The following is a 27,201-nucleotide window of genomic DNA, read 5'->3' on the forward strand; positions in this document are numbered from 1 at the left end:
TCAACTGTCAGTTGGGTGGGGGTTGAAAGTGGGTGAAGGAGAGGGAGCAGGAGCTGCAGAAGCCCAGGGGGGCTGCGGAGGCGGGGCTGCAGGCCGGGTAGCTCTGGCTGCTGTGGCAACAGTCCCCATGGGAACATGGAACAGAGGGGACCAACCCCACACAGCAAGGCACTGGCCCTCAGTGTGTCCCCCAACGCTTTATTCTCTGATGTCTACCTCGTGTCTTAGGTTACAATTTCTGCAGGTCTTTACCCATACAGGTGGGGACTGAAAGATGAATAAAAGCAACTTTACATCATTTCCTTTTTCCATTTCTTTCTTAACACAACACCCCGTCCCTCATCCTTTCTCTTTCTCCTCTGTTCAGTGTACTCTTTCTCAGTTCTTTTCCCCTGCTTCTTATTCCTTGCCTTTATTTCTCCCATCTTTTCTTCCTCTCAATTGCCCATTTTCTAGGAATTGTTTCCTCTTCTTCCACCCTCCTTTCCATTTATTCCATTTTCATTTTCATTGGTTTCTCCCTCCCCACATTCCTGGAACCATTTCACACACCTGAAAACCTGATTTCCCCAGAGAAGCACATTTTCAAAAGTATGCACTGATTCCCCTCATTCCTCTTATAAGCAAAATCTTCCCTTCCTATTATCCACCCAGCAGCTTTCTATTATCTGACACAGTGGGAGTTCCTGTGGAATCAGTGCACAGTATCTGGGGGACATAACTGCACAAGACAAGCAATGAAGGTACATGGTGACATTTGCGCTTAAAAGGTGTTATCATGCCATCCATGCCTTTACCTGCGGAGCCTTCCTTTGCACGTACTCAGTGCGTGGGGCTCTCCCAAAAGAAAGTACTTCATCTCTTTTGTTCTCCTAAGTGAAGATCAGAACTTTCTATAACACTTTCCTGAAAGTAGCTTTTCATAGCATGTTGTAAGACTTAACAAAAATGCTTTCATAGCAGGATTTTATATTCTCTACACAGTTGTGTGACTATAAAGATGTGGTCTCCTGTAGAAAATATCTGTAAAGGCTTGTCTGCTCTCAGAGTGCCCCCCACCCCGACTTTTAAAATTAAACAATTTATTTTTTTCTAGGCTAATAAAACTTAAAAAAATCTGTTCCATGTTTCATTTGTACCCTATCATCTTAGTAAGTGATTTGTATATGAGGAAATGAAAATGGAATGCAGGGAAAAAAAGTCAAGAAAAGCAGTTGGCCTTGACCAAATATATTCAGCTAGAGGAAATCTCTTGTGGAAGTGACACTCATTTAAAATTTAACAGATTTATTTTCAAGATGTTTCAAAAAGGGGACAATAACAAAAGAAAGGGAAAAAATCACAGACCATATAAATCTCCACAAATGGCAACTGAGGAAATATCATTCACTACTGTCTGCTTTCTCATCTCTATAAAATCTTTATGAGACCGGTCAATGCATGTGTCTAAGGTATCATCTCGAAATATAGAAAGGAACGGGTGGGTTTTTGTAGAAAGTTCTCTATGGCAGATCATGTTTTGACAATCACACAATTGACTGAAAGGTAAAGAGAATACAGAATCTCACTGTGTTTACAGTTTGTTGATTGCCAAAAATTAAAAAAAAATCACTAAAAAGAACAATTAAAGGCTTCCCAACAAGGTGTGTCCCATGCCTAGATTAAGATCCTGCTAAATATTTCCTTGGTAGATGCAATCACAGAGAAAACTTTCTTCAGTGAACTTTTTAGGATTAACTGAGACATAAAACAAAGTAACATTTGCTTACTATAATCATAGAACATTTAACCATAGGAGCATATTCAATATCCAGCATACAGAGCTGGAGGGGACCACAGAGGTCACCTAGTCTAACCTCTTCATTTTATACTTGCATTAACTGTGGCCCAGAGAGGGGCCTAAGGTCACTTGCTTAAAGTCATTAATGTCAAGTAGAAGGGATGGAGTCAGAATTTGAATCTAGATCATCTGATTCCAAAGATTGTATTTTTTCACTGTGCAATATTGCCTCTCTAAGCGCCTTATCTTAGAGATGAGGAAACTGAGGTCCAAACAAGCCTTAAAGAGCTGGACCTAGAACTTAGTGTCTGTGTTCTTTCCTTTATACTATATAAAAATAATCAAATTAATTCCAGTTATTATTCTAAATGACAGCAAAACACACTTCTAACAATGTATCAAGATGAAATAGTTAAAATGATTATTTGGGAAAACGACATTTTTTTTCTTTGATTAACCAGTTGACTCCCTGACCCTATTTGTGCTGTGTAGTCTAGTTCAGGAATTACCTTCGAACTATTACTGTCTGTCATTCCTAGAACTTGGCTTGTATTGAGCCTCAGAATACATGGAAAATGCCATAGATCAAATTCCTGATGGGCTATCTCCATTTTTTTCCTTTTTCCTACTGTGCTTTCATCCCTATGTTTGAAAGATTGAAAATAATTCTTGACAATCTGAGAAATTCCCAAGCATCTTAATGAAGTGATGGGAGAAAGGATCGTGTTTAATTTAGAAATATATGTTTCTGTTCTCTAGGTCTCCCCTTACCTCATTATATGGTATTTAATCCATTAAACAACCAACAAACATATTTTGTATTTGCTTAACAGTGTATGAGTAGTTTCCCCCAGTTACTCTTTGATGACAGGGATTATTTCATTTTTTTTCTTTGTACCCCCAACATCCAACATAGTGCCTTATTCATAATAGGATCATAATAAATAGTCGCTGAATTCAATTGAATGAAGTACTTTTTTGGACTGAAATATTGCATGCCATACTTTTCATTTTACCATGAATAAAGTTTTACTTTATTATTTAAAGCCTCCATGAATATACAAATCTTCACCACTTTTTAATTTTACTAGCCACCGCATTGAACTAAATCCTTATCTGTAAATGAGGGGATTGGACTAGATGATCTCTGAAGTCTTTTCCATTTCTAGATCGATGACACTATGGATCAAATTTTCCTTCCTTCCTTCCTCCCTCCCTCCCTCCACTTCTCCCTCCCCTCCCCACCTCCCTTCCCTTCCCTTCCTTTTGCCTTGCCTTCCCTTCCCTTCCTTTTGCCTTGCCTTCCCTTCCCTTCCCTTCTCTTCCCTTCCCTTCCCTTCCCTTCCCTTCATTTTATATTGGATCTTTGATTTTTACTGGTAATACAGAACTTCCCATAAAGAAACTCCCTCTACTAATGCAGGTCAGCACTTGCTCTACAATATAGAATCTTAGAATTGCCTCAGGTTGGGGGGTGGGAGCTGAGAGATCAAGTGACTCACTTCGGGTCATGCAGCTAATAAGTGCCAGAGGGAAGACTTGAACCCTGTTTTTCCTGATTCTGAAATTGGGTCTCTATTCATTGTGCTTCACTGTATCTCAGATTGAATGTTAAGTACAAGGAAATTATAGGCATATATAGATGTCACCATCTTTCAATTGTGGGGAGTGAAATATTCTGCCAGACAATCCATTGCTTGCTCCCTAGGAGGGTTTAGAAGGAGGGATGAGAGGACTGAATTTCTGTACTACAGACTTAGAAAACCTATCATTGTTCTACCTAGAATATCATGGTGTTAAAAGCCAACCTGCTTTTTTTTTTAAACAAGTTGTAGAATAGACTCTGGTGTTCAACAAAAAACATTTTGGAACAGGCTCACAGGTGGCTCCTAGGACAGAGATGACAAGGTATCTGGATTTCTTTTAGGATACTGATTTTATTCATGGTCTCCTAGGCCTCAGGCTTTTTTGTTTTTTTGTAGCATCCATCTCACAGACATTTTTTCTCATTTTGTGAGTGTGTTGACTCTTCATTTATATCTAGGAGCCCAGCACCCCCCAGAACACCAGTCCTACATTCAACCCAGCCTTGGCAACCATAATCTAAGGGAGCCAACCCTTATGGAGAAAGAGCCTACCATCTTTGACGTCACCTATACCCATTGCTGAACAACTGCCACTGATGAGTTTGTAAGCCCAAGGTCCCCCAGTATAGCCACATCCTTTAGATGACTGGCCCTGCCTCTAGCCCTCCCCCCTCCCCCTTTAACCATTTGGCCTAGTCTATTTTTGAGGTTTTTTTTCAGTATTTTTTTTTGTGTCTCCTTTATCAAGCTGTTGACTTGTTTATCATGATTTTCTTGCATTACTCTCATTTCTCTTCCCAATTTTTCTTCTACCTGTCTTACTTGATTTTCAAAATACTTTTTGAGTTCTTCCATGGCCTGAGACCAATTCATATTTTTTCTTTGAGACTTTGGATACAGGAGCTCTGAGTTTCTTGTCGTCTTCTGAGTGTGTGTTTTGAGCTTCCTTGTCACCATAACAACTTTCTATGGTCAGAATTTTTTTTCTGTCATTTGCTCATTTTCCCCAGTCTATTACTTGACTCTTTACTCTTTGCTAAAGTACGGCTCTGCTTTCAGAATTGAGGCACACTGTCCCAAGCTTCACGGGTTTTGTGCAGCTATTTTCATAGATACTTTTAAGGATCTGTAAGTTTGGTTCTTCCAAGGTGGTATGATCTAAGGAGAGGTGTTTACTACTCTCCTGGCCTGTGCTCTGGTCTGTGAGTGACCACAAGCACTCTTTTCTGCCCTGGAATTGTGAGGAGGGTCCTCCCTCCACGGTGGCCACTAGCTCTGGTGTTCTAGTGCTCCTCCTTGCCCTGGGACTGCCATCCAGGACTGTGATCTGGATCTGAGTGTGGGCAAAGCAACAGAATCCTGTCTCAGTGCTAGCAAATCTCCTTCTGATCAGTTGTTTGACCCCTTTACTGACTGTGGGCCGAGAGTTCCAGAAGCAGCTGCTGGGTCCTGGCCTGTGCTAGAATGTGCTCCTCTCTCACCCTGATGCAATAGACCTTTCCTGCTGACCTTTTAAGTTGTCTTGGGCTGGAAAATTGTTTCACTCGGTCTTTTTGCAGTTTCTGCTGCTCTGTAACTTGTTTAGTGTGGTTATTTAAAAGTATTTGGAGTGTTTTGGGAAGAGCTCAGCAGAGTACCTGCTTTTACTCTGCCTTCTTGACTCTGCCCATTTTGGTATTCCTAGTCCTTAACACAGGGCTAATTCCAAAATTATTCTCATTTTTAGATGTATATGCAGATCATAGCAGGCTTTGGAGTATGAGGATAACTGTGCGTGTCTTGGATGGTCGTGGGTCTACATGGCTACTCCTTGAACCATGTAGTTTCTCTACTTCAGAAGTATGGAAAGGAAGGGCTCTTTGACCCTCACCCTCTCCTCCTGTATTGTTATCATGTTAAGGAGAAAGATTATTTTATTTTTCGTCCTAAGTGCTTGGGATACAGTTTGTAGAGCAATCTATTACCTATCCACTCCTTGGGTGCTAAGCATCCCAAGAAAAAGCATCGTCGAAAGATGTATTAAGGCATCAAAGTGATGACAAAATATCTTAATGCCTCTCTTTACAGGTATACAGAGCTCATCTTCTCCTTTTGGACAGGTTGAGTTCCATATCCACTTTCTTCTTCCTCTTCCTTCTTCTAAAACTTCATAGACTTCCTATAACATAGTCCTGATGACCAAGAATTGTCTATTCCTCTTTTCAGTCGGCCTTCTTGATGTCAGTTTCATTTTGTTGTTTCTACCATAATAAATCTGAGACAAGAGTCTCTCCCCATCATGGGAGACATCTCCTTAAGGAGAAAAAGGTTCATCCTGTTGCATACTTTTGTCTTAAAAGACAAAAACTCCAAGAATTCCGAAAAAGCCACTTTCAAGATGGAGATGAGGCTGATTTTGTTCCTCCTTTAGGAACATCTGCTAGAGCAGCTGTGGATGACAATATCTTCTTTGAAAGGAAAAGTGGTGAATTTAGAAGGTCCTCAGGGAATGTAATGCCATAAAACAGAGATCTGTTCTCATTATCCAAATTTGGTGTTGAAAATAACTGAGAAAACCCAGCTTTTGAAAGTCAGACAGCTTAAAGCATAAGAAGGTGAGAGAATGGAAAAGAAAACATAAATCTTCGAAGTCCTTGGCCTTGTCATTTCCTCTGTTTTTGCCCATGTTCTCTTGCTATTGTCACAAAAAGTTTCCAAAACATTATAAAGTCTCATCCCTCTAGTGATGAAGAAATAAAATGCCTATTTATTCTTGTCAGAGTATCTCACCCAAGCTTTTATTTTGAAGGTGAAAAGTCATTGAAGTTCACTGGATCTCTAACAAGTTTGCAATTTACTTCTTTCCATTGGCAAGACTAAAAAGACTTGCACCATGATTTTCTCCCACCCCATCATGAAATTAGTAGAGTTTCCTTCAATTTATAAGCTTTTGATCATTCTTGGAGGGCATAGATAAGAATTACATAGGATGACAGTGAAGATGGATTGCAGTCTTCACTGCTGGAGGGAATATCCACTCTGATGAGATCGTAGGTCAGCTAATGTATCAACGTGACAAATCTACCCCAGTCAGGGGCAGGAGCTAGGGCTGTGGCTGGGGCCATGTCTTTGGTTGCTTCATTTATTTCCTATAGAAGAGATCCACTATTCTTTAAGAATCACAGAAGATGGAGAGGTACTGAAGGATTGCAATCTGTACCACTGGAGGGACTGTTCACATCAAGATTCATGGAAGTATCACCATTACTCTAAAAATGAAATTGTTACCCAGAGGTTGACAGCATATGTTCTGGAAAATGTTGGAAATGTAGCTTAATTGTTTATGGTATTTGGGAAAATGAGACATAATGCTGTTTTTGTATGTTTTGTCTGTTTGTAGAACCACAGAAACTAGACTACTCTTCTTTGGCTGGTCCTCTCAAAGCCTGTAAAGGAGTTGGGGGAAAAAATCAACGACCCCAACCCTGCTCTATCCTTCCTACCACCTGGACTTAAATTCAGTATGTCTGACACTTTGGATTTCTCACTTTTCATAGCACATTCACATATGTTGCTGAATTACTCTGATAGAAAAAACCCTAACAAAACAGTAATCAGTTCTTGGGTTAAATGAAGAGTTGTGGAAATTAACTATGGAAGAGAGTCATGGTTCTGGAATGAAGTGAGGAATGAGGCATTCCATTAGCAATGAATGAAGGTCACTGCAGGATCTGGATTGGCAACCCAAACGGCTACGAGGGGCAGTGTGACATGACATTCTGGCTTACTGACATGAAGACCTGGGATTAAATCCAGCCCCAAACACTCACTGTGTGACCTTGGAGAAGTCATTTAATTTCTCTCAGCTCAGTTTCTTCATCTGTAAAATGTGGATAATCACATCTACCTCACAGGGCTGTTGTGAGGATCAAATTACCCTGATGGCAAAACTGTGCATGAAAAGTGTTTTGCAAATCTTAAAATGCTATATAATCATGAGCTGCTGTTGCTGATGCTGCTACTAAATACTGACATTAATCTTACATTTCATCCTGCTAACCAACTGACCTGAAAGGTATGCCATTGAGAGCCAGCCTCAGAGGAAGGAAGACCTGGATTAAAATGCCAAGTTTTCCACATACTGGCTGTGTGATCCTGGGGAGGCAGGCAATTTAATCACTCAGTGCCCCCACGTGACCTTCTAAGACTATAAGTTTCAGAACATTTCCCAGTTTGTATTGGTAAAGAGTTCCCTATGCTAGTGAAATCACAGGTGTAGACCTATACCACCACCCTTCTCCAAGCAAGCAAACAAACAAAACCAAGAACAAATGCCAAATTATCAGAAAGTCTAGAGGGCTGGCCTTAGAATGAGGAAGACTTGGGTTCTAATCCTAGCTCTCATCCATACTGGGCCAATCACCTAACTTCTCAATGCCCCAGATGGCTCTCTAAAATTATGATTTGAAGGCAAATTCTTGATCTGAGGAATCAGTGAAGGAAATTTCCATACCAGGATGTCCCTCTTCAGGGGAAATCGGAGGCCAGTACCAAACAAGCAAACAAAACCCCCAAGTAATATGTAGCTTTGGACTTTTTTTTTCCTTTCAAGATCTCTTGCAGAAAGGAAATAAGGGAGAATCAGGGTCATAGTTGCTCACTAATTACGGAGACATGCTTCTTGAGTTTTGTTAAGCAATTATTCTGCCACTGCTCTAAGGGAGAATTAATATAGGAAACATAATTCTAAAATGATAACTGATAAAAGAGGAAAGAAGACTGGGAACAGCCTGGGGAATCTTTTGCCTTTGGCTTTATAAGAATAGTCATCAACCAAACAGATTAAAAAATTCTGGGGCAGCAGGGGCTCCATTTATGTAAATACTGAACTCTGGGACTAAAAAAAATCAAACCTCCAAATTTTAAGAAAAACACAATTAATCAGCTTGAGTTTTTTTCTTCCTTCTCTTAACATTCTCAAAGAGCAAGCAGATCAGCATTAAAGAATGTTTTTAGCTTGAACAGTAAGCAAAATTACAGCTTGTTTTCCTTGACACAACTTTTCAAAAATGATTCGGAGGTCATCTCTTTGACTACATTTTGATACATTAGATACTACATGGGGGGAATGGAGAGATGGGCAATAAAGTGCTGTAATATTTACATGTAGACACAGTGTGGTATATTTCATAGAACACTAATCTTCGAGTCAGAAAACCAGGACCCAGCTATGCCTCTTCACCTCTCACACTGGCTTTGTTACTTTGGATAAGTCATCTTGCCTGTTAGAGCCAGTCATTTGTCATACCTGACTCTTTTTGATCTCATTTGGGGTTTTCTTGGCAAAGATACTGGCATAGTTTGTCATTTCCTTCTCCAGCTCATTTTGCAGATGAGGAAACTGAGGTAAATAGGGTGATGTGACTTGCCTAGTGCTCAAGGATAAATTTGAACTCGGGTCTTCCTGGTACTCTATCCACTGTACCACCTAGCTGCCCTTTTTCTCATCTGTAACATGGGAATAATATTTGGGTTGCCTTTCTCACACAGTTGAGAATGAGGAAAGCATTCTATAAGTCTAAAAACACTAGAAAAGTGAGCTATAGTAATTTTTTTTGCTCAAGATATTTGCCCCCTTCTTAAAAGGCAAGTAAATGTTTGAGTTACTCTTTATAAAGTGAACAGAAGTAAAATATTAAACAAAGATAGCTAAGATTCTTGCGGCAAAACAAATATTCCGTATGCTCCATTAATTAAAAGTGAATAGCAACTGTGCATCTGATATATAGTTTATTTTTGTTTTTAACATTAAATCAATGTTTTTTAAATCAATCTTATCTTTTGATATCACTTTTCTATCCAAATATATAGAAACATGCTCTTGCAGTCTCCAAAGGATACTGTTCTTCTGCTCTTTAGTCACTCTCTGGCCATTTTCACAGGCTGTCCCTCATGCCTAGAATATACTCTCTGCACATATTCATTATACAGACAAGGAAACTGAGGGTCTGAGAGATTATGTGATTTGCTCGGGGTTATGCCTTTAATTCTACCATAGGTCTACCATAACATCTGTAACCCTTGGCTTAAAGGACCAGTTGCATGGGACTGTTGTTGGTGCACATTGATTGCTTGTGCTCAGTGCTGTGCAGTGGAGTTGGTAAGAGTTAGAGAGAAGAAAGATGCTTTTTTTTCTCACTTCCAGCTTCCAGAAAGAAATCACAGCTTCTAGACTCTCCCTATTGCTGCTTCATTGACTTTCAGCTTTAAATCTTTTGGTACTGTACTATTCCATGACTCGCAGTTTCACTAGAAGAACATTAGTATTAAGCTAGAACTATAGCAGGTAACGGCTTGTATGAAGATACTATTATGTCGATTAAGAAGTATCAGCTTAAACTCCCTCCCTCTCCATGCAGAATCTTTTCAATTAGAACTATAACCACTCAAAAGCCATTTGGCATAAATATCAACACAGGAAAAACCAAGTGGATGAAGAATGCCTATTGTCTAGACTAGAGTATGAAGTTGATGGCCGACCTAAATTGCTGCTCCATCCATATAGATATATTGGATAGACACTGAGCATGGACAGTGAACTGAGCTCATAGTTGAACAGGAAGAGCAAAGTGGGATGGATTGTTTCTGGGAAACTGAACTATTCTTTTAATGGTCCTGAACATCTCCCAACAACAAAGGCCCATCATCATATAGTCAATATCTCAGTTACGATTTAAGCCCTGGTCTCCCAAGTACAAATCCCATACCTTATTCACCAGACCATGATCTTGCCATATTAAATAAATAACAATTTACCAAGGTTTGTGTAGTCACAATATCATAGTCTTATAAAGTGGTTCCTGCAGACAATTTCCACCCCCAAACCGCCTATAGATCTTTAGGTTCTTTAAATGTTCTAGGTTTTGATTTTTTGACAACTTCCTCCCACCCTAGCCCCCTACCCCCTTTCCTTTTATCTCATCTTGTATCCTTGAGTGGTACAGAAGGGATTTTCTAGAGATCATTGACTTCTTCAAAAAATTTACTGTATATTTGCCTATCAGTTACCACTTTGATTGGCAAGGAGGTTCCTAATAAACATAACTTTTTAGCTTATGAAATATTACATGAAGGTGAATAACTGAAAACTTGGCCTACATTTTTGCAAGGTTGCTGACTATTGTATTGTTGGGGCAGCTATCTCAAATGTCTAGAGCAATGTTCTAATGAGGCTAAGAGGTTATTTCACATAGAGAAAAATTCTGTCTAATGGTCACAGACATCCCTTAGTGTCAGCCAGCTGTCCTGCAAATGTGCTGTTTATTGCAAATCCATCATCATTGCTGGGAAAACAAGTCAGAGTGTATGTCCTACTGTGAAATTAGTGGCTGGTGCCCTGGAGGCACTAGCACTGTGTCAGGACATTTGGATATTTCTCAGATATATACAGTTTTCTGGAAACCTCTGCAAGATGTATATCAGGGACACAATATTTTGTGTTGGGCTTTGGCTCAAAAGTTAGAGAGGAAAAGAAATAGTATACGTGCATAATACTTATAGTCCTGCTTCTGAAATGGGATGCCTGGGGCCATTCTTTTACTTCTGTGTGAGCTGTTGCAGGGGTCTTGGCTATAGCTCATAGAGAGATCATTAGAATTGAAGAGACCACAGAAGTGGAGAATTAAACTCAGCAAAGGACTTTAAAGATAATTGAGTACATAGCTTCATGTTATGGATTTTCCCTTCCCCCTTCTCTTCCCTTCCCTTCCCTCTTCCTTCCCTCTTCCTTCCCCCTTCCTTCCTTCCTTCCTTCCTTCCTTCCTTCCTTTCTTTCCTTCCTTCTTTCCTTTCTTTCTTCCTTTGAAATTTTCAAGGTTGTCATTTTATCCAGAGATGACAGAAAGACAGTACTACCAAAGTCAATTCAGCCTTCAGATTGCCAGGAATAAAATGCTCCAGAAAATAAAAAAAATTCTTGATATAAGGGTAATAAACATGTTACTGAGCAGTCACTCTTCCCCTATCTACTTAACTTCTTTTTACTCAGCCCTGGTCCTTTGAGGAGAATCCTGGGTCAAATCCATTCTTGTCACAGTTCCTTAGGAATTTCCTTGAAGGTGAGGTGGGGATGGGGAGAATGGGAAAGAAATAAGTGTTTATAACAACCTACTATATGCCAGGTGCTTTATAAATATTATCTCATTTGATCCTCACAATAACCCTGGAATGTAGATGCTATTATTATCTTCACTTTACTGTTGAAGAAACTGAGGCAGAGTTAAATGACTCATCCAAGATCACATAGCTAGGAAATGTCTAAGGCCATACTTGAATTCAGGTCTTCCTGACTCCGGGTCTAGAGTCCAGTGTGCCATGTAGCTACCTTCAGTTCTGGCCACCAGTTCTGGCTGTTTTGATCTTGTCTTGATTGGTGCATTTTCCTAGAGTGGAGTTCTGAAGGAACCTCTGGGGAATCTATTTGTTCCTGAATAATTGCATGTAATTCCTCTAACATAGAATCTTCATTAATTTGAGTAAAGCTGCTGCTAAGAGCTCATCTATTTGCTTCTGGCATTTCCATAGAATCACGTGTTTCATGTATTATCCTCTCCACTTCCTCTATGGACGTGGCCTGATGCATTTTATTCAGACAGTTATCTCCAGACTTCAGGCTTTCAATCACTTTTATTTCAATCTGGGTATACTCAGTATTCTGAACCACAGTTTCCAGGTTGGTGATTTGATATTCTATTTCATCCAAGAATTGTTCCTGGCAACATTTCTCCTTAAGGTAATTACTTTGACCTTTCTATCCCAGAGAAGCTGTCTGGAAATTTCCTTTTTCCTTTTTAATTATTGGGTGATTCTCTTCTGGTATTGCTTCAGTTTAACCTGTTTTTCCAATTTATGTATGGGTTTGTCTGGCTCTGTGATCCTGCTCTGGTTCTTGTAGCTTAACTAGTTACACATGGTGGCCGTGGTATTCTTCCTTGGCCCAGCCTGGCCCAGTCCAGTCTACTTCCTTGCCTTGGCTACCGCTATCTCTCAAGTTCTGCTTTGGAGACCAACTTTTACTATAAAGTTAAGGAAATAGAGACTCTAGGATTTTAAGTAATTTGTCCAAAAGTCAATTGGCGGGATATAGTACTTTTTTTGTTTGTTTGGTCATGTTTTTCAGCATGCCCTAAATTATTTCTCCTTGCCTTGTTTTCGAGGTTGTTGGTTTTGATAGTAGATAAGTCATATGTTCTTCTAATTTTTCATTTTAAAAATTTTGTCCTGGGGGGGCGGAGCCAAGATGGCGGCTGGTAAGCAGGGACTAGAGTGAGCTCCGTTACCGAGTCCCTCCAAAAACCTATAAAAATGGCTCTGAACCAATTCTAGAATGGCAGAACCCACAGAACAGCAGAGGGAAGCAGGGCTCCAGCCCAGGACAGCCTGAATGGTCTCTGGGTGAGGTCTATTCCACACGGAGCTGGGAGCTGGGAGCTGGGAACAGAGTGGAGCAGAGCCCAGCCTGAGCGGCGTGAACCATCCAGACCAGAAGCCAGGCGGAGGGGGCCCTAGCGCCCTGAATCAGTGAGCTGCGGCAGTTACCAGACCCCTCGACCCACAAACACCAAAGACTGCGGAGAAGGTTAGTGGAAAAAGCTGCGGGAGTGGAAGGAGTTTGCGGTTCAGCTTCCAGCCCCGGGGGGCAGCGGAGGTGGGGCAGCTACAGCTGTTGTTACTTCCGGCTCCAGGCCCACCTGGTGGGAGAAATTAAGTGGCGGATCAGAGCAGGGGTGCACAGCCTGCCGAAGATCTAAGCCCAGTTCGGGTTGGGGGTTCTTGGGAAAGGAGCCGAGCCGGTCTGACAGAGCTGGCACCTCCCCCCCAAACGTGGAACATAGAACTCGTTAGTCTACAAGCAGTCATACTCCACTGAAAAACTCAAGGGTCAAGTTAGTTGGTTGGGAATACGGCCAGGCAGCGAAAACGCACCCAGATTCAGTCTCAGACTTTGGATTCTTTTTTGGTGACAAAGAAGACCAAAACATACAGCCTAAAGAAGACAACAAAGTCATAGAGCCTACAACAAAAGCCTCCAAGAAAAACAGGAACTGGCCCCAGGCCATAGAAGAACTCAAAAAGGATTTGGAAAAGCAAGTTAGAGAAGTAGAGGAAAAATTGGGAAGAGAAATGAGAAGGATGCGAGAAAACCATGAAAAACAAGTCAATGACTTGCTAAAGGAGACCCAAAAAAATACTGAAAAATATGCTGAAGAAAACAACACATTAAAAAACAGACTAACTCAAATGGCAAAAGAGCTCCAAAAAGCCAATGAGGAGAAGAATGCCTTGAAAGGCAGAATTACCCAAATGGAAAAGGAGGTCCAAAAGACCACTGAAGAAAATACTACTTTAAAAATTAGATCGGAGCAAGTGGAAGCTAGTGACTTTATGAGAAATCAAGATATTATAAAACAGAACCAAAGGAATGAAAAAGTGGAAGACAATGTGAAATATCTCCTTGGAAAAACCACTGACCTGGAAAATAGATCCAGGAGAGATAATTTAAAAATTATGGGACTACCTGAAAACCATGATCAAAAAAAGAGCCTAGATACCATCTTTCAAGAAATTATCAAGGAGAACTGCCCTGATATTCTAGAGCCACAGGGCAAAATAGAAATTGAAAGAATCCATCGATCACCTCCTCAAATAGATCCCAAAAAGAAATCTCCTAGGAATATTGTTGCCAAATTCTAGAGCTCCCAGATCAAGGAGAAAATACTGCAAGCAGCCAGAAAGAAACAATTTGAGTATTGTGGAAACCCAATCAGAATAATCCAAGATCTGGCAGCTTCTACATTAAGAGATCGAAGGGCTTGGAATGCGATATTCCAAAGGTCAATGGAGCTAGGATTAAAACCTAGAATCACCTACCCAGAAAAACTGAGTATCATGTTCCAAGGCAAAATATGGATTTTCAATAAAATAGAGGACTTTCAAGCTTTCTCAGTGAAAAGACCAGAACTGAATAGAAAATTTGACTTTCAAACACAAGAATCAAGAGAAGCATGAAAAGGTAATCAAGAAACGGAAATTGCAAGGGACTTACTAAAGTTGAGCTGTTTTGTTTACATTCCTACATGGAAAGATGATGTGTATGATTCATGAGACCTCAGTATTAGGGTAGTTGAAGGGAATATGCATATATATATGTATATGTTTATGTATATATATAAGTGAATGTGTATGTATGTATATATCTATGTGTATATGTATGTATGTGTATATATATGTGTATATATATGTGTGTATATATATATATATATATATATATATATATATATATATATATATATATATATATATATGTAAAAGAGAGAGAGCAGACACAGGGTGAGTTGAAGATGAAGGGAAGATATCTAAAAGAAATAAAATGAAATTAAGGGATGAAAGAGCAACATACTGAGAGAGGGAGATAGGGAGAGATAGAATGGGGTGGATTATCTCACATAAAGGTGGCAAGAGGAAGCAGTTCTGTGGGAGGAGGGGAGAGGGCAGGTGAGGGGGGAATGAGTGAACCTTGCTCTCATCAGAATTGGCCTGAGAGGGAATACCATACATACTCAGTTGGGTATCTTACCCCACAGGAAAGAAGAGGGAGGAAGATAAAAAAAAAATAAAAGGGTGGGGATGATGGAGGGGAGGGCAGATGGGGGTGGAGGTAATCAAAACAAACACTTTGGAAAGGGGACAGGGTCAAGGGAGAAAATTCAATAAAGGGGGAGGGGTTGGGTAGGAGCAAAATGTAGTTAGCCTTTCACAACATGAGTATTGTGGAAGGGTTATAAATAATGATACATGTGTGGCCTAGGTTGAATTGCTCGACTTCTTAGGGAGGGTGGGTGGGAAGGGAAGAGGGGAGAGAATTTGGAACTCAAAGTTTTAAAATCAGATGTTCAAAAACAAAAAAAGTTTTTGCATGCAACTAAAAAATAAGATACACAGGCAATGGGGCATAGAAATTTATCTTGCCCTACAAGAAAGGAAGGGAAAAGGGGATGAGAGGGGAGGGGGGTGATAGAGGGGAGGGCTGACTGGGGAACAGGGCAACCAGAATATATGCCATCTTGGAGTGGGGGGGAGGGTAGAAATGGGGAGAAAATTTGTAATTCAAACTGTTGTGAAAATCAATGCTAAAAACCAAATATGTTAAATAAATAAATTTAAATTAAAAAAAAATTAAAAAAAATTTTGTCCTAGTAGTTCTTGTTATATCATTGAATCATGGTGTTCTATTCACTTCATTATCTTTTTAAGTGACCCCTTTACATGGGTCATATTTTCTACCTTTTGTTCCAAATCATTTAATTCTATTTTTTTCTTCTTCAAGAGCTCTAATTTCATTTTTATGTCTTGCTTCATTTCTCCTATACACTTTTTGAATTCTTGTGGATAAGCCATTCTTTTTTTTTCCTGAGGTCTTACTTGTAGTTATTGAGGAGTTAGTATCTTCTGGGTTTAGCTCTTGGGTGTCTCTTAACCCATAGTATTTCTTAATTGTATTCAGTGCTTTCCTCCATTTATCCTTGTCTTTAACCTCAGTTCCTGGATTGCGAGGTTGTACCAGGACCTTATTCTACCCCCATTCACACTCCAGGAAGGGATATCAGAGTCTTGGTCTTGTCCCTTTTGTAGTATGGATGCTTTTGACATTTCTCTAGTAGAGTTCTGCATAAGATAGTTTATTCCTGGCATTGCTTACTGCCCACTTTTTAAAAAACTATTTTTAAAAAATTTAGTTTTATTGAACAAAATAAGCATTTTCATAGCAGTACAATAAAAAGATGATTGTACATGAAACTGTAAATCTAAGCATACAACAAAATTATCATGTAAATTTAAAATTTTTTTTCTTCTCTTGTGCCCCCTTCTCCCTCAATGGCTACCATTAGACATAAAAGATGTGTACACATACGTATATGTAAAGTTATTCCATAAACATTTCTATTTGTGAGTTCTTTCTCTGGATGTAGATAGCCTCTTTTCTCAAATGTCCTTTTGGGTATTTATGATTGACAAAATAACTTATTCACTCAAAGTCATTCTTAAAACAATGTTGCTGTTACTGTATCAAACAATATTGTTGTTACTGTGTACAATGTTCTCCTGGTTCTGCTCACTTCACTCAGCGTCAGTTCACATAAGTCTTTCTAGGTTTTTCCAAAATCAGCCTGCTCAACATTTTTTATGAAACAATAGTATTCCATCACAATCATATACCACAACTTGTTCAGCCATTCCCCAATTGATGGACACCACTGCAATTTCCAGTTCTTTTGTGCACTTTTACAAAATTGTCCTGATGCAGGGATCTAGAGTTCTGTGTTTGTCTTCTGGTGGCCCAGTATATTCTGGCCTCAGCTCTCTTTCCATCTTGTTGGGCAAACACCAAGTAAGAGTGGTTTTTCTCCCCCTACATTCTGTGGCCATGAAAGCTTCTGACCACATGGCAGTGATTGATTTAGATTCAGATCTCCTATAGGGTCCCAGGAAACCTCTGACACATCTCCTTGATCCTCTCTTGCATTCACCAAATATCTAATATCATACTGATTTTAGGCCTTCTGCTTCTGGACTCAACTTCCCAGGCACTGAACCTTTTCCATTTTCTTGGGTGGAAGCTAGAAGTTGCATTTGTTCTCTGCTTCAGCACCAATAGAATATTAGAGATTGATCTAGGTTCATATTTCCTGGAGGGACCTGAGTTTGCATGTACTGCTTGGGTGCTTCTATCTTCTCTCACTTTGTCCCTTGCTGTAGCTTCAAGATTCCATTGTCTTCAGGCCTCATTTAACAGATATCATGCAGTTTTTAGGCAGTTGTGGTCCCTCCTTCCCTTTCCCCTCACTTCACAGCACCTTCTGGCTTATAGGTATCTTCATGTGTGGTTCTTTACACAATACCTCTATTCTGTAGCTTATTTGTGTTTCTCTTCAATTTTTATTGTTCAATGATTTACTTGTTTTTTGGCTGGGGAATTTCTTACTGGAGCTAGGCTTAGCTGCAGGCTTTCATTTTACCATCTTTGCTAAAAAATCCTATTTCTTTGCTTTTAAGGATGAAATTATTATCAAGCCAAGTTGAGAAATTATTAGCTACTTTGCTTTTGGCAGAAAAAAGATCTCTAGTGTACGTCTGGAACATTGAAGTCCCACATCACTTACTATATTATGCTTCCATATTGGACTTATTTCTCAAGATGCTCATCTATTTCCCCTTTTCAGCCAGGTAGTATGTAGTATAGTCTAGTGATGTTCTCACTTCTGTGTCTGTCTCTGTTAATCTTCACACATGTATGATCCACTGTTTCCCTTTGTACATGTGTGTATGTGTAGAAGTGGGTCTACCTCCCTTGTAGCCTATTTGATATAATCACAGAAAGTAAGAGGACAGCTAATAGAGATAATGAAGTGTTAATGTGTTAAATGAATTGTAAAGGCACATCTACACTCTCTTAACCCTTTACCAAGTGTGAAGAAATTTCCCAGATGAAATTAGAAAGGTAGCTTGACATTGGCTGGTCAAAAATGACCAAACATAATCTTGCCAAGGCAGTTCAGACAATTGAGAAGGAACAAAACTTCTAAAGAAAATGTAGACATGGAGGAGGAAAGGATGTAAGAAACTTCGTGGAGCTAGACTAGCAGAAGTGTGGATGGAGGTAGCTACCATGATGAGCAAGCAACAGGGCTCTCAGAGTAAGGCTGTATGGCTTGATCAGGCATGAGATATGGTGGGATAGATGCTATGTCACTTTAATTAATTCTCTCTCTCTCCCACTGCAGATGCCTTGATTTTCTTTATTCTCTTGGTCTCCCTCATGGAAACCTAAATAAAACCTTGTTCTCTAGAAAAATCTGTTTCTGAAAATGTTGTTTACCTTTCTTTGTTCTAAATCTTTTTGCTCTCTTTTAGACTGGAAGTTTCAATAAAGGATCTTAACCCCAGACATTTCCTAATTTGAGTATATTTATTGGAAATGTAGCTGGAGAAGGTGTTTTGAAAGATATTTTCTGGGAGAAAGCAAAAGAGAGATTTAAAATGGTGGTGTTTTGCCAGACTGCTGTTTTTGGCTGGGGGGCTGAAAAAAGAGAGCTTAAATAAAAGAGAGAGAATCATATATTTATTTTTCACAACTTCTCAGAATAGAGAGACAATGTTTATATAAGCAAACCCATCTAGGCAATGAGTGAAGCGAGGTTGAAAATGGATGGCAAGACAATGCTGCTTGACATTCCACAGTGGATCTCCTCACATGAATATATCTTTTCAATATATAATGTTATGCTGCTTCCCTTTTACCTATTCTGTTTCTTTTGCATAAAGTATACCTTTCCAGAATCCTATTCCAGTCAAGGGTCTCATCCCACTAAGACTTCTTGCATTAGGATCTTTTCCTTGTTATTCCTACTTTGTGCATTTTTAACCTTTATTAGTCAAAGGATTGTGTTCAATGAAAGGTGCTGTGATAAAAAGTGATGATGCAGTTTCCCTAATAATAGTTTCCTCCTCCTCCTCCTCCTCCTCCTCCTCCTTCTTCTTCTTCCTTCTTCCTTTTCTTCTTTCTCCTTTCTTCTTCCTTCTTCCTTCTTCTCTCTCAAACGGTTACAATTGTTGCACTGGTAGCTCTTTATCCTGGCTTATGTATGAATCAAGCTGAGATACATGGAAGCCTTACTAATCCTGGCTCTACTTGCTACCAAACTGCCATGGCTTCCATTACTATTATTCTACCTGGGAAAGCCACCTAGGAAAATGGACCATTGAAACCACACCTCCATGCCCTGCCATAAAGAAGTCACACCTTATTCTCATTTCTTCCAACACATACTTCTTTACTTAGTACTTAAAATATAATGGACCAGACTAAACTACAGTACAGAGTTTCAGACTTTCTCTACTTTTATCTACTTTCTGTAGGCAGCCTCAAAGTGGGAGTAAGGCTGGTGTACTCACTAAATCTATTGGTGGCAGCTACTTCCTTCCTGATCCTACAACTCAATTGTCTTCCCTTTGGCTGATCTGATGGGACTAATCAACAATTAAAGTGTCTACCACCACTACATGCAGGACAAAACTAGCTTTTGTGGGTGGTTAGAAAAGATGCCAAAGTTTTCAACCCCAACTAAGTCTATAACTGGCTGTGCTCCTTTTTATTGAGACTGTGAATTAAGTTTCTTATGACTGACACCTGTTGTAATCATTATGTGGATCAGCATGCTACTTTAATTCTATATTAAGACTATTGGACTTAGGTAATAAAGCATTTTATTTCTTCTCCACCTCTTGTTATGAGTTTGGGAAATGATAGAAGCTCTAGCTTGCTAGACAGGTAGATCAGATGATACCACTCAACTACCTAGAGCGAACTTCACTATGACATCATTTGTAAATTGGGGAAGGAGTTTCATGTTTCATTGGCTATTCTGAAATTTCCTCCAGCAGTTCTGAACCAATAGAATATCATATGAATCTAGTTTGTCTTGCCAGTGGCCTGGTGCTAATTCTCTTTATTATAAAAATAAATGATAATGATGCCTTTTGTTTTTATATGACAGTCATTTCTGGATATTCTATTTTCCTTCCCACTGATCATATTCCGCCCCCCCCCCAAAAGTCCCACTTCATTGAATTCTTTGGAACAGAGAACTAATCAAAACTACCTGACATCTGATATTGACTTTTTTTTTCAAGGATAAAATTGATGGCAATAGGGAAGGTTATATTCTAAAGGGAAGATACTCACATTGATATATATGTGAAAAAACATGCAAATCAAATACAAAGGGGTAGAGGTGGGGATTGGAGAGCAAGACAAGTGCGGGGCACAGCCACTGCAAAGGTACCTAAACTGAGTGTGAGGAATAGTGAATAGGCTAGCACAGATGAACAGTAGAGAATATAGAAGGGAATAATGTGTGAAGAGATAAGAAAAGTGGGAAGGGGCCAGGTTGTGAATCACTTTGAATTACAAGTTAAAAAGTTTATATCTGATTCTAGAGGCAATATAGAGCTTGTGGAACAATATTAACACCCAGGACATCTCCAAGGATACACAAAATACAAATGTACAGGGAAAAATCACCCAGGAAGCCGATAGAGCCATACCATGATACCCCTCCATGAAGAGGTCATACCTTGTTCTCTTTCTTTTCAACACACACGCTTCCCTATTGCCTAAAATATAATGGATGAGTCTAAATTTCATCACAGGGATTTAGAATTTCTCTATCTTAAAGTTAGGGAGAGAGTAGTGTTCTCATTAGGTCTATTTTCAATTAGAGATAAAATCTGTACAACACTTAGCATAATGTCTGACACATGGTACGTTCTTAAAAATGCTTCTTTCTTCACCCCCTCCATCCCTCTTCTTCCTTGGCAGCAGCTACTAACTTCCTGCTCCTGCACCTTCCCTTGGTTGATCTGATGGGACTACTCAAAAATTAAGGTTTAGTTTTATCTTAGGAGTTTTCAGTCTAAATACTACCCGGAGAAGACTAAGAAAGACAGAGCCAGGTCTGGGTGTAATCAAATTAGGCAGATGCCTAGGTCATAATAGGCAGGATGACAACATAAAATATTTTAGCAACTTATTTTATAAATACATATTAAAAATTTTACTGTCACTTTTCCCCCAGATGTTTCTTCTTAATCTCCCTCCATTCTGCACAGAACCCTTTTTTTGGTAACAAAGAAAAGCATTTAAGTAAAACAACTAAAATATAGACTTTGTCAGTGTATATCGCATTCTTTATCTGGGGTCCCCATGTTACTGCTGTTAGGATAAAGTTGTGTTTCCTTATTGGCTCTCTAGTACCAAGATTGTTCATTATAATTAATCAGATTCTACTGAATGGAATTACTATCACCTATGATATTATACATATTGGGTAGATTGTTGCCTTCTGCTTTCTTTACTCTGTATCACTTGGTACAAGTCTTCCTATAGTCCTCTTCATTCCTTATACCCTTAGTATCATGTGGTATGGTAATATTCCATGATATTCACATTCCACAGCATGTTCAGCATTCCCAACTACGGGCACCCATTTTGCTTCCAGGGATTTCTGCTAGTATAAAAAAACACAAATATTTTTAATACCATAAAGTCCCACTGTTCATCACATCCAGGCATTTGTTTTGTGTTAAATCAAATTACATGTGCTACAGTGAAGGTTAGAAGCATCCATGGAGGCTTCATGGAGAGCATAATTTCCCCAACTTGGCTGGGGAACTCAGATGTCTTCTCATTGCTCTGATGAGAGGAACCTAGTCAAAATAGCCTTAGGATCAGGCCTGATGTATCCATAGGGAAAATGGTGAGGTAACTTCAAGGATGAAATAAAAGCTGTTAAAATGGCAAATGCCATTGAATGCTATCAGCATTATGAACTTGGCAGAAAATGACTTCTAACGAGGAATGCAAATAACACCCTTAGTAAGTTTCTACTTTATTGTTTTCTTCCCCACCCCTAATCTCTACTACTGGCTCACAGTGGAAATCTCTTAAAAATCAACTAGTGAAAGCTTAGCAATATGTACTTTTCATTAGAAATGTACTGATGTTTAGAGAATATGTTAATTCACTTCCCTGCTAATGCCCAGTGGCATTGGATTCCTTTTTGACTAAATTCTGCTTACTTATTTTTAATTTTAGTATCATAATCAAGTAATTAGCCGTGTTTTATCAAAATTACATAAGTCACCTTCCTTTTGTTTCATTGATAGCTTCTTATCACTTGTTTTCATGTTTTAAATAATTTAATTTGCAGCTTCTGAGAAATCTTTAGAAATATGTATGCTGTGAAAAAAGTTGCAAGTCACTTAATTGAGAAAGCTATGTTATGTGGAACATACTTTTAAAAAAGAATTAAACAAAAATTTGAATTTTCTGGGAAAGGGAAATATAGTTATTAAACACTGGGCTGAGAGATCTATTAGGAAACAGCTTAGGTGTTTTCCCCTGAGATTTATTGAATAACTTGTTAAATAATAAAAATATTAGTTGGGTCAAATACTTGTAAGGGGCATGACAATGTATTATAAAAAATAAAAATGGTGAAAGAAAGAAAGGACATGCAAATAAACTTAAGACCAAAAAATAGGAAGTAGATGAAGGAAAGGATAGTAACGCTCAATATGAGAATTTTATATAGAAATTTACCTGATGTATGTCAATTACTGTAGTAAGATAGGTCAAAAGAAGCTAAAAATACTTTGGTGACTAATAACTTGATCTGCCTGTCACAGAGAAAGATTTGGAACCCACAGGCAACTCCAGTTTATAATACAGCTTATTTATAAAACCTTATGAAGAAGGATAGTAGAAGGTTATAAGTATCATTGTCACATTAAAGTCAAGTCAACAAGTATTTAGTGCTAAGCATTTGTGACACAAAGAAAGGCAAAAGACAATCTTGTTGTCAAGGTTCTTATGGTCTAAAGGAGAAGACAACATACAAGCAACTATATATAAACAGGAGTATACAAATACACACATATATGTACATACATGATTTTTCTATATATGATAAATGGGAGATGATCTCAAAGGGAAGACACTATGGTTAAAGAAGACTAGAAAAGTCTTCTTGAGGAAGGTAGACTTTAGTTTAGACATGACAGAAGTCAGGAAAGTGATAATGAGCAACAAAAGAAACAAGTTTAGAGAAAGTCATTCCAAGGGCTTTTAAAAAGAAGTCAGCCTGGGAGGAGCTTGCAATCTCCATCATGTCCCTATCCCTAGCTTGCTACACTGGAGGCTTTGGGAAATTTTGCCTTTGGGTGAAATCTGGAACTCTCTCTTGGTTGAACTCTCTCTTTGCTCCCAAAAGGAAAGCTCTTTCACTCTGTATTGTCTGCTATATATTCTCATATATACTTTCTCTGATTTCTGTGTTACTATTGACTTGGATAAAGGGGTTTCTTTGCTAAAAATAAAAATGATGCTGGTGTATAACAAATAGATAAAAGATAGAAAAGACCTATAAATGTTTTTAAAACAATCTCCACCATCAAGCACTGAGGATATACCACATTTGAACTCTTAACATCAAAATCCCGGATGTTCTTCAAGAGAAACTAAAAATCACAGGAACTGAACAAATACGGCAGAATTTGTTAGATTAGATGCCCAGATAAAGGTAGAAGAAGTCTTTGCTAGAGCTGATGCATTTTGAGGGTGTTGAGGTATTAATTTTCAAGGTGTCTGAGGAAAAGGGAAATAACAAAGGCATGAAAAACAATCTTGAACCTAATTATTACCAGGAGCAGGAGAGAGCATCAATAATTCTGAACCCATAGACCTGCTTTCCAACTTATGCAATTTTTTTTGTGAGAATGATCTATACACACATCAAAGGCATCCTTGATGGACAGAAAAATGAAGGGATTTAAAAATTCAAGACAAAGTTTAACAAATACATTTTGTTATTTATATTACAATTTTAAAAAAAGTAAAAATCACTCACCTGTCTTGATTAATAATATCAAATTAGAGGAAAAATATTTGCTATCTCATGCTTTTGCTCTTCTTAGCACAGTGATCATTTGAATTGAATATTTTTGCTTCCAATTGGAATGAATGCTGAAATTAAATGCCAAGATGACAGTCCACTTACAATTTTGCTTTTCTTACTTCGTGTATATGCTTGTCATCACTCTTTCCACTATTTTCACAACTATGCAATATTCTTTAAAATTAAACACAGATTCAATTTACTCTACTTCTCAAATGAAAATCTGAACCTAAAAATAAAAAAAATATTCTAATGGACTGCAGAAAGGACTTTAGATTGCAGGAACCCCTCCTCATACTTATTACACAGAAGCTCCTCCTATTCATCCATATTCTAATCAGTTCAATTCCTCCCCAGGTCTATCCCAGCTCAGTTCATTCATCTCCTAGCCCAAAGTTTCTCAAACTGTGTTTTGCTCATGCTGCCATATTAGTTTTTGCTATGAGAAGTTGTGGCATACACTATGAAAGAGTGAGGGAGGAGGCTTGTGTATGTGCATGCAATAGCAAATATAAATTCTATATAAAACAGGAGTAAATGAATGAATGAATAGGCACTTACTAAGCAGTTATTGGACTAAGGGATAGGGAAACAAATACAAGGACAGTCCTTGCCCTCAAAGAGCTTACATTCCAATGGGCAGATCTTTGTTCCAGAAATTACAGGGGTGGTGAGTGGGACCACAGTGCAGCAAATTAACACATGGGAAGGAAGAGAAAGTAGGGAGGAGGAAAAAAATACCCGGTTTTGAAGAGAAAGGCTGAAGAGAAGGAAGGGAAGTGAAACATGGCTGAGAATTTCTTGAAAGAGTATTCCAGGATGGAGTAAATGGGGATGATGATGTGCCTTTGTCTTTTCTAGTTGACCCAGTGCTCCTCAAGAAGATTATGAGCAAGTCACATTCCATCACCCCTAGTACACAGAGGACTGGAGGCACACCTGCATGAAACCCATAGCATATCTTGGTACATCTTTTGGGAACTACTGCTCTATTCTCAACAACATCCCTTATATCCTTCAATTTTTTAACCAAGAGTACTTTTACTTGGTCTTGGTTCTCCTCTGGGTAAACCACATTCCTCGCAACCCTTTCCACTAGAGAACATTATTTCTCCCACTACCCCCAACTCAAAGGGCCAGGAGAAGGTTGCTATACTCCTTTGCTTCATGTTGCCACACCATCTTCATGCAATGAGTTCATACTACCCTCTCTCCATATTTGTTTGTCCTGGTGTGATCTCCAGGTCACTCTCTGAACTTTCTCCATTATTTCAGTATGTGGTTGTTTGCTATCCTCCTCTAGACTCTAACCCTACATAGCATTTTTCAACAATAATAGTCATGTTGAAACACTTGGCAACAACCTGAGAATACTATTTTTCTACCTCAACACCCCAGTGACTTCCTTTCCCACACCACATCAGGCAGAAATCAATATGACCACACCTCAGATTTCATTATTCCCTCAGAATTATGCCACATTCAAGATTCACAATTTTGAAATCCTTACTCTTTGGCCACCATCTCATCAGCACATTACAATCTATTAGGGGGAACATGGCATCCAGATAACTATATTATGCAACCCCCCAAGACTTTTATGAGTCTTTAATTTCTCCTATCTATAAACACATTCATTTCCCCCAATTGAAAGCCGCTTTCCCTTCTATGCCACCCAGCTATTATCTCATACATCTTCTCCCCTTCACTATTAAACTTGTCGAAAATGTTTTTTAATCATCATCACTCTTTTCAAAGTCCCACAATTGAACTTATATCACTAATATTCTCCTGAAACTACTTTCTGTAACATCACTAGTGATTAAATCACTATGTGCCAAATTCAATGACCATTTCCTTTCCTCATTCTTTACCTCTTTACACATTTTGGCATTGTTACCTGCTTTCTAAAGTCCCTCTCTCCTCCTCTCAGTATTCTTTCATCTTTATGATTCAGAGATATCACATTTCTCTTCTCCTCTTTTCTATCTGGTACTTTGTTATTTCTTTCACTTCTCCTTCTTCCCCTTTTCAATACCTTAATGTGGGTGTTTGTTCCCCAAGACTCAGTCCTTGGCCCTCTACTTTGCTTTCTTGTGACTCATTTATTCCAACAGATTCATCTACCACCTCTATTTAGGTGGATCTCAAATCTGTATCACTTTTCTGAGGTTCCAGGTCCACATCATCCAAGTACCTATAGGACACCTCCATTACTCAAATGGTCCACTATCACCTCATACTCATGCTGTCCCAAACCGAGCTATTATTATTTTTTTCCTCTAAATATGCTCCTTTTTCTATTCCTAACTGTGGTACAACTCTTTTCATGTTTTTGCATGTTCATACCCCAAACTGCAGCGTAGATTGTCAGTAGTCTTCCCTTCTGGACTACTGTGATAATCTTCTTTCAGGTATTGCCGACTCTGCTCTTTCTATCTTTAATCTATATTTACGCAAACATTTTTTCTTGTGCGTAGATCATGTCATATCACTTCTGCTGAAAAATCTTCAGTGGCTCATTATTGAGTAGTAAGTAAATTTTAAATTATTTTATTTGGCACTTAGGGCAACTAGGTGGCACAGTGGATAGAGTGCCAGGCTTAAAATCAGAAAGACTTACCTTCCTGAGTTCAAATCTGGCCTCAGACACTTACTAGCTGTGTAACCCTGGGAAAATCATTCAACCCTATTTGTCTCAGTAAAATGAACTGGAGAAGGAAATGACAAACCACTCCAATATCTTCGCCAAGAAAACCCCAAATGGGGTCAGGAAGAGTTGGATGTCACTGAAAATGACTCAACAGCATCTGCCACTTAAGGCCCTTTAATATCTGGTGTCCTCAAACTGTCCAACATTATCTCATATAATTCCCCTTTACATTTCAACCAAACTTTGCATCCTGACTATACCTTGTTTATCCCTGCCCCTTTCTTTGTTCATGCTATCCTGTTTATTTGTTACCTGTTGTCTGGTACCCTTTCTCTACTCACACAGACCAGGACCTACTTCCGGTCCTCACCATCTTTCATCTCCATGGTTGCAAAAATTTCCTTGTTGGTCTTTCTGACTTATATCTCTCCTCTCCCTGCCTTTTCCTCCATGTAGTTATCAAATGATTCCTCTGCTTGAAAAAGTCCCAGGGAATCCCGAATTCCTTGAGCATCAAATACAAATTCCTCTGTTTGGTATTCAACATCTTTCACGATCTGGCTCTATCCTTTCTTGCCAGACCAATTACATATTCCTCCCCTTTATGCACCAAACTGGCTAACTTACTGC

At 38.9% G+C, this 27,201-nt stretch overlaps 1 pseudogene; it reads right to left on the reverse strand.

The window, feature by feature from the left end:
* On the reverse strand, nt 1–26,957 carry LOC118846827 (annotated as a pseudogene).
* Nucleotides 26,958–27,201: the final 244 nt, after the last annotated feature.

This window comes from Trichosurus vulpecula, chromosome 4 (assembly GCF_011100635.1).
Source record: "Trichosurus vulpecula isolate mTriVul1 chromosome 4, mTriVul1.pri, whole genome shotgun sequence".
In the NCBI taxonomy this organism is placed as follows: domain Eukaryota; kingdom Metazoa; phylum Chordata; class Mammalia; order Diprotodontia; family Phalangeridae; genus Trichosurus; species Trichosurus vulpecula.